At 54.3% G+C, this 5,998-nt stretch overlaps 1 pseudogene; it reads right to left on the reverse strand.

Moving 5' to 3' along the window:
* Nucleotides 1-447: 447 nt before the first annotated feature.
* On the reverse strand, nucleotides 448-4,304 carry LOC119352709 (annotated as a pseudogene).
* Nucleotides 4,305-5,998: the final 1,694 nt, after the last annotated feature.

Below are 5,998 nucleotides of genomic sequence, written 5' to 3' on the forward strand. Positions count from 1 at the left end.
TGGATACTTTTGAAGTTAACAATCATTTTAAAGTTTGTGAACATTTTTAAATTTGAAAACTTATTTAACAAAGTTGCAGACAACTAGACACGCCGTAAAGAAGCAAACGCAGGTAGGAGAAGAAAAACCAAAGAATCAGAGATTCAGAGGGCAAGAACGCAAACAAACTCTGCAAAGTTTTCCCTACAAAAAAAAAACTGTGCAAAGTTTTGGCTGGAAATGGCAATCGATATATTCCCGAACAACCCCGAGTCGTCCAATGCATCAAGCACCAGCTTCAGGGCGTGAAACGTGACAACTATGCCCTCCCCTCCCTCCGGCTCAATCACAATCTTTTCTACGAACAATGGGAGAATGCTCTGGTTCTCCGAGCGTTCGCCCCCTCCTGGCAAAACGAACAAGCCGAAACCTCCCACAAACTACACAACGTACGGCTTTCATCTGCCATCAGCACCGTAGCGCGGCGGCGGCCTCGTGCACGAGCGAGCCCGTGGCGTGGGCGACGCCGTGCGCCGCCCGCTCGGCGGCCTCCCTGCACGACCCGGACTTGGACATCCGCCAGTTGTCGGGCTGGAACAGGTCGGGGCCCATGCGGAGGTACGTGAAGGCCACCATCCGGTCCTCCTCGGCGCGCTCCACGGCGGTGCCCACCACCTGGTCGTGCGCCGTGTCGTCGTACCGGGGCAGCGCGTTCTCGCCGGCCAGGCCGATGCCGGCGCCGCGGGAGGCCGCGGCGACCTGTCGCACGAGGCCCTCGGGCATGCACTGCGCGTCCTGGGGCTGCTCGTGGTCGCGCATCTCCACGCAGGTGAAGTTGAGCACCGCGCCGTGGCGGGCCAGCATGCGCGCGATGGGCTGGTACCCGTCGTGGTGCCTGGTGTTGTAGTACCCCCGCGGTGAACTCCGGCGCTTGGGATCTGGTGCCGTAGTGCCAGTGGATGCCGGCCACCTTGGCGGAGAGGTGTACGCCCGGCGTGCTGGCGAACACGGACGTCGCGCCCGACAGCACGCGGTCGCCGTGGTCCTGGAGCATCTGCGGGTACCAGGACATGAAGAAGTGACCGTACTGGCTGTCCCAGCCGCCGCCATCCTGACGGAAGAAGAGCGTGTCCTCCGGCCAGCTGAGGTAGTCACCGGCGTCCGTTGGCCCGGTGAAACCGCACTCCGGCTTGCCCGCCGCCTCGGCTGCTGCCATCAGGCTGCTAAGGGCACGTACAATAGTTGATAAGATAGTCTTAAGTTTTGATCTTGCATGTAATTTAGAGATGACAAAAAAATATATATACAATGAATCATTTTTTAACTTTATCTTTGATAATTTGAGAAATATACATGCAGTCAATCATCTTAAAATATTCTGGACTTGTGCATGCAGTAAGTACCCTGTCGTAGCATTCGAAGCGCCGATGCCGGGGAACCTCCCGGTACCGTTGCTCTCCGGGTAAGAAGGAAAACGCAGCTCGCCGGCCGGGCCCAGGCCGACTTGGATTTCCAGCACGCATGCAAGGCAAATCAACTAGCTACCGCAACAATCAAACACAGAGGCCAAGTTAGTTTATGAGAAGGCGCGCGGCTAGGGATGTGCGACGTACGGCGATAGTGTTGCAGAGGAAGTCAGCAAAATGGTCACGGAAGGCGCGCATGAAGTCGCTGTAGCATTGGACGGGGGTGCGGCCCTTGAGGACGGGCATGGCGTCGCAGCCGAGCGAGACGTACTCGTAGTTACGGCGTCCCCATTGGTCGGTGTAGGCGAGGTCCTGGTCCTTGTCCATCTCCTTCGTTACCCACCTGGGCAGCGGGATGCTGCACGGGACGCAATCGGCATATGATCCAGTTGGCCGACGGAAGGACAGAAAAAAGGGAGGCAATGACATGGATGTAATTAGATGGCGGGGGACGTACTTGACGGAGTCGCCAACGTTGCCGCCGCACTGGTGGAAGGACATGACGGCCTGCACCTTGAGCCCAGTCTTGCGCGCCATTTGCATGACTCCATGTACCCGTGTTGGGCAAATAAGCCGTTGCGCCGTGTCGGACGCGTCCAACGCGTGTATGGGCGCGAACTGGGCGTGTTGGGTCCACGGCGTGTGTGTGCGTGTGTGTGGTGCACGGGGTTGCCTGTGCAGAAGTACACCGTAGACGTGCATGTGTGTGCGCTCTGTTGGCGAGAATAGGGGGTGCGTGGAGTTGGCCCAGGGCGGGCTCGCCGCGACCAGGACGTGTGCGTGCATATTGGGTGCGGGCAGAGCGGGCCAGACCAGGCGCTCGGCGTGTGCGGGGACGTGGGGTGCGCGCCCAGACGTGGCCCAGGGTATAAGACCCCCCTAGACGTTGTAACAGGTGCGGGCTGATTCCGTGCTCAGGGAAAAACAGAAAACGCCATTTGTGACGGCGGTGGCGTTCGTGCGCCGGCAAACCTCGCTGTGTTCTCTTTGTGCCCCGTGTCTTCTTCCTCCTCCTTCTGGCTTGGGCTAAATCAAGGTCACACACACACACACACACAAAGAGAGAGAGCAGCTAGGGCAAGCTCGGGTTTAGGGTTTTGGCGTCCGGCTGCGCCAACAATTGGCATCAGAGCCACGTTGCGGGAGGCGATCGCCCGCAATGTCGATCATGCCGTACGGCGACAGGACGGGGAGCTCGTTGCCGGCGCCGGTCCTGATGCTCACTGGTGACAACTACATCACGTGGGCGATCAAGGTCGAGGCCAACCTGGACGCTGCCGGGCTGTGGGAGGAGGTGGTGCTACCGGAGGACGCGACAACGGCGGTGATGGTCAAGAAGGACAAGCTAACACGAGCATACTTGCTGGGGCCGCTCGCGGAGGATCTCCTGTTGCAGGTGGCGTCCAAGAAGACAGCGACGGAGGTGTGGAGCAGCCTCAAGACGATGTTCGTCGGCGCGGATCGAGTCCGGGTGGCGCGGCTGGGCACTCTCCACGGAGAGTTCGAGATGCTGCGCATGACGGAGGCCGATACGCCGGACTCATTTGCTGGGAAGCTCGATGGCATGGGGCGCGCTTCGCGGGGCTCGGGTCAACGCTGGACGACGCCGCGTTGGTGAAGAAACTCCCGACTCCGTGCCGGACCGCCTGTATGCGGTAATGGCCAGAATCGAGCAGTTCTGTGATGTCTCCACCATGGCGTTCGAGGAGGCGCTGGGTCGTCTGAAAGTCTTCGACGAGCGATTGCGACGACGCAGACAAGCAGGCGGCGAACGGGCGGACGACGAGCTGATGTACATGGCGGCGCAATGGCGGGCGTGAGAGCGGTAGTAGGCGGTGCTTGGGACGACGACGACGACGACAACAACATGGCGTCGGGCAGAAGCGGGAACCGACGCGACCGCTGCTACAAGTGCGGTGAGTGCGGTCATTTCAAGCGTGACTGCCCTCAGCTGCAGAAGGCGCCGTTAGCAGAGCGAGCACTGATGGCGGACGCCGGCGTCGAGGACGACGGCCTCCTCTGAGCCGCGGCTTAGGGGGTGAAGTGTTGGGCAAATAAGCCGCAGCGCCGTGTCAGACGCGTCCAGCGCGTGTATGGGCGCGAGCTGTGCGTGTCGGGCGCGTCGGGTCCATGGAGAGCGGGCCGGGCCAGGCGCTCGACGTGGGCGGGGACGGGGGGTGCGCGCCCAGACGTGGCCCAGGGTATAAGACCCCCCTACACGTTGTAATAGGTACGGGCTGAGTTCGTGCTCAAGGAAAAATAGAAAATGTCGTTCGTGGCGGCGGTGGAGTTCGTGCGCCGACAAACCTCGTTGTGTTCTCTTTGTGCCCCATGTCTTCTTCCTCCTTCTTCTGGCTTAGGCTAAATCAAGGTCACACACACACACAAAGAGAGAGGTAGCAGCTAGGGCAAGCTAGGGTTTAGGGTTTTGGCATCCGGCCGCGCCAACAACCCGGCGAAGTTGTACTTGTCGGGGTCCTCACTCTCCACGGTGCCCCACCACACGTCCACCATGATGCCCTCCATGCCCACGCTCTTGAGCACCGTGAGGCTGGCGACCATGGCCTTCCTCCGGTTCAGCCCGCTCCCGCACTTGTTGACGGTGTCCAGCGGCATCATCACAAACACCGGCTCCCTGGACCTCCTTGCCTTTGACCTGTGAGCCCGGCACGCCATCGACATCGCCGACCTCGACAATGCCACCGACGGCTTGCAAGCCTCCCGCCTCTGCAACCTCATGCTCGGCATCTTTGACGCATTCCTCTATGCGGCGACCGAGGCAGGGGCGGCCACACGACGCGCGGTGGATGGAGCGAAGGTGGCTGCTGCCACAACGCTCTGTGCCAAGTTGAAGGCCATTGTTAATCTCTCCTATTAAGAATGTGTTTGTGGATTTTTTTGGATGGATCGGTGAGGCTTTTGTTTTGGGCAGGGAAAGATTGGGATTATTGGGAGGTCGGAGACCAGGAATATATCTAAAATAGTAATAAAATTTATTATTTATTCAATGGGCGGAGGTCTCGACGAGGAGAGGAGTCGCAAATGAGAGGTTTAATTTGAGAAGAGCAAGGGAGCAGGGGAAAGCAAAAAATGGCGTGCACAGAAGGTAGTGGGAGGCTGACACGTGGCTTGTGGTTGGCCAGCCAACGGTTGGGTCTTTTTTTAGTTTTTATTATTGAAGTGTGTGGTCTGCCTTTATCTGCCCGTTTAGGCTGGTCATAGTGGGGAGTAACTTAGAGTAGTAACGTGCATTTGTTACCAGCCTATGTTGTCACCTCCATAGTGAGTAGTGTCATAGGTGTGGTAACATAGATATATTCATTTATTACTTTATAGAGTCATTTTGAATTAGGAAGCGCAATGTGATGGTAACATATTATGTTACTTTATTTGTCTCTGTCCTCTTTAATTACTAGCCACATCATCTTTTTTGCTTATGTGACATGCATGTTATCACCTATGTTATTTGCACTATGATTACGTCTATTCCAACGCCTCCATCAAATCACACACATCAAACATTTGAATATTCCAACGCCCTCCATCATATCAGACATATCGAACTTCTAAATGTGTCACATATAACGCTGCATGAGTCCATCATCGAACTCGATGCATCAATTGTCTGTGTCGGATTCATTTAACATGCACATGTGGATTAATAACAATTTCAACATATCTATAATTAGATGTAAACATATACAATCACAACAAAAAACTTCAGAGAATCAGATACTGATGGTGATGCTTCACGTAATGATGATTCAAGAAATGATGAACCAGTCGCCTTCTATCTCATGGCAAAATCATCAAAGGATCAAGTATCCGCAAAACACCAAAGATCCATGACCGAATATTCTCCTGAATATATATCTTATGCCAAGCTGGCCGAGATCGCTAAATCTCAACATGATAAACTTGAAATGCTTGAGAGAAATCTCAGGAAAACCGAAGGATTACTGGTCGAAGAGATGGAGAAGAATCAAAAGTTGGTCAAAGAGCAGGATCCTCTTTCACCAACTATTGATGATCTTACCAATCGATATGATTCACTTACAGTTGACTATGAGAGTTTATCAGATGAACTCCTTAATAGAATAAAGAACTCGTGTCACTGAAAGAATCTCATAATGAGATGGTGTTAGAAAAAGCTTCTCTCTTCCCGAGCAATCTGTTCAACTTCCTGATGGTTTTGCACCTCCTTGCTTAAAATGCCTAGAATTTAGCAATGCTGATTCTCATGCTGAAACCACTAATGTTGTCATAGAAAATTTTGCTACTACTGAAGTTGGTAATACTAACCCCTCTTCCGAGGATTTTGCTGCTATCACTGAAGAAAATTGCAGGTTAAAGGGCTTGCTTGAGACTGTAATGCTAAGAAGCCTAAAAGGGCATCAAACCTTATGTGATGTGCTCAAGAAGTCCATACTTCAAAAAAATCCCTAGAAGGAAGGATTAGGTTTCGAAAAGAAACTTAATGTGGATAGATCCTATTGGACTCCTGAACAGTATCCTCGTACTACTTGGATTCGTGCAAAGAGTAAAACCCTCGA

This window comes from Triticum dicoccoides, chromosome 1A (genome assembly GCF_002162155.2).
Source record: "Triticum dicoccoides isolate Atlit2015 ecotype Zavitan chromosome 1A, WEW_v2.0, whole genome shotgun sequence".
In the NCBI taxonomy this organism is placed as follows: Eukaryota; Viridiplantae; Streptophyta; class Magnoliopsida; order Poales; family Poaceae; genus Triticum; species Triticum dicoccoides.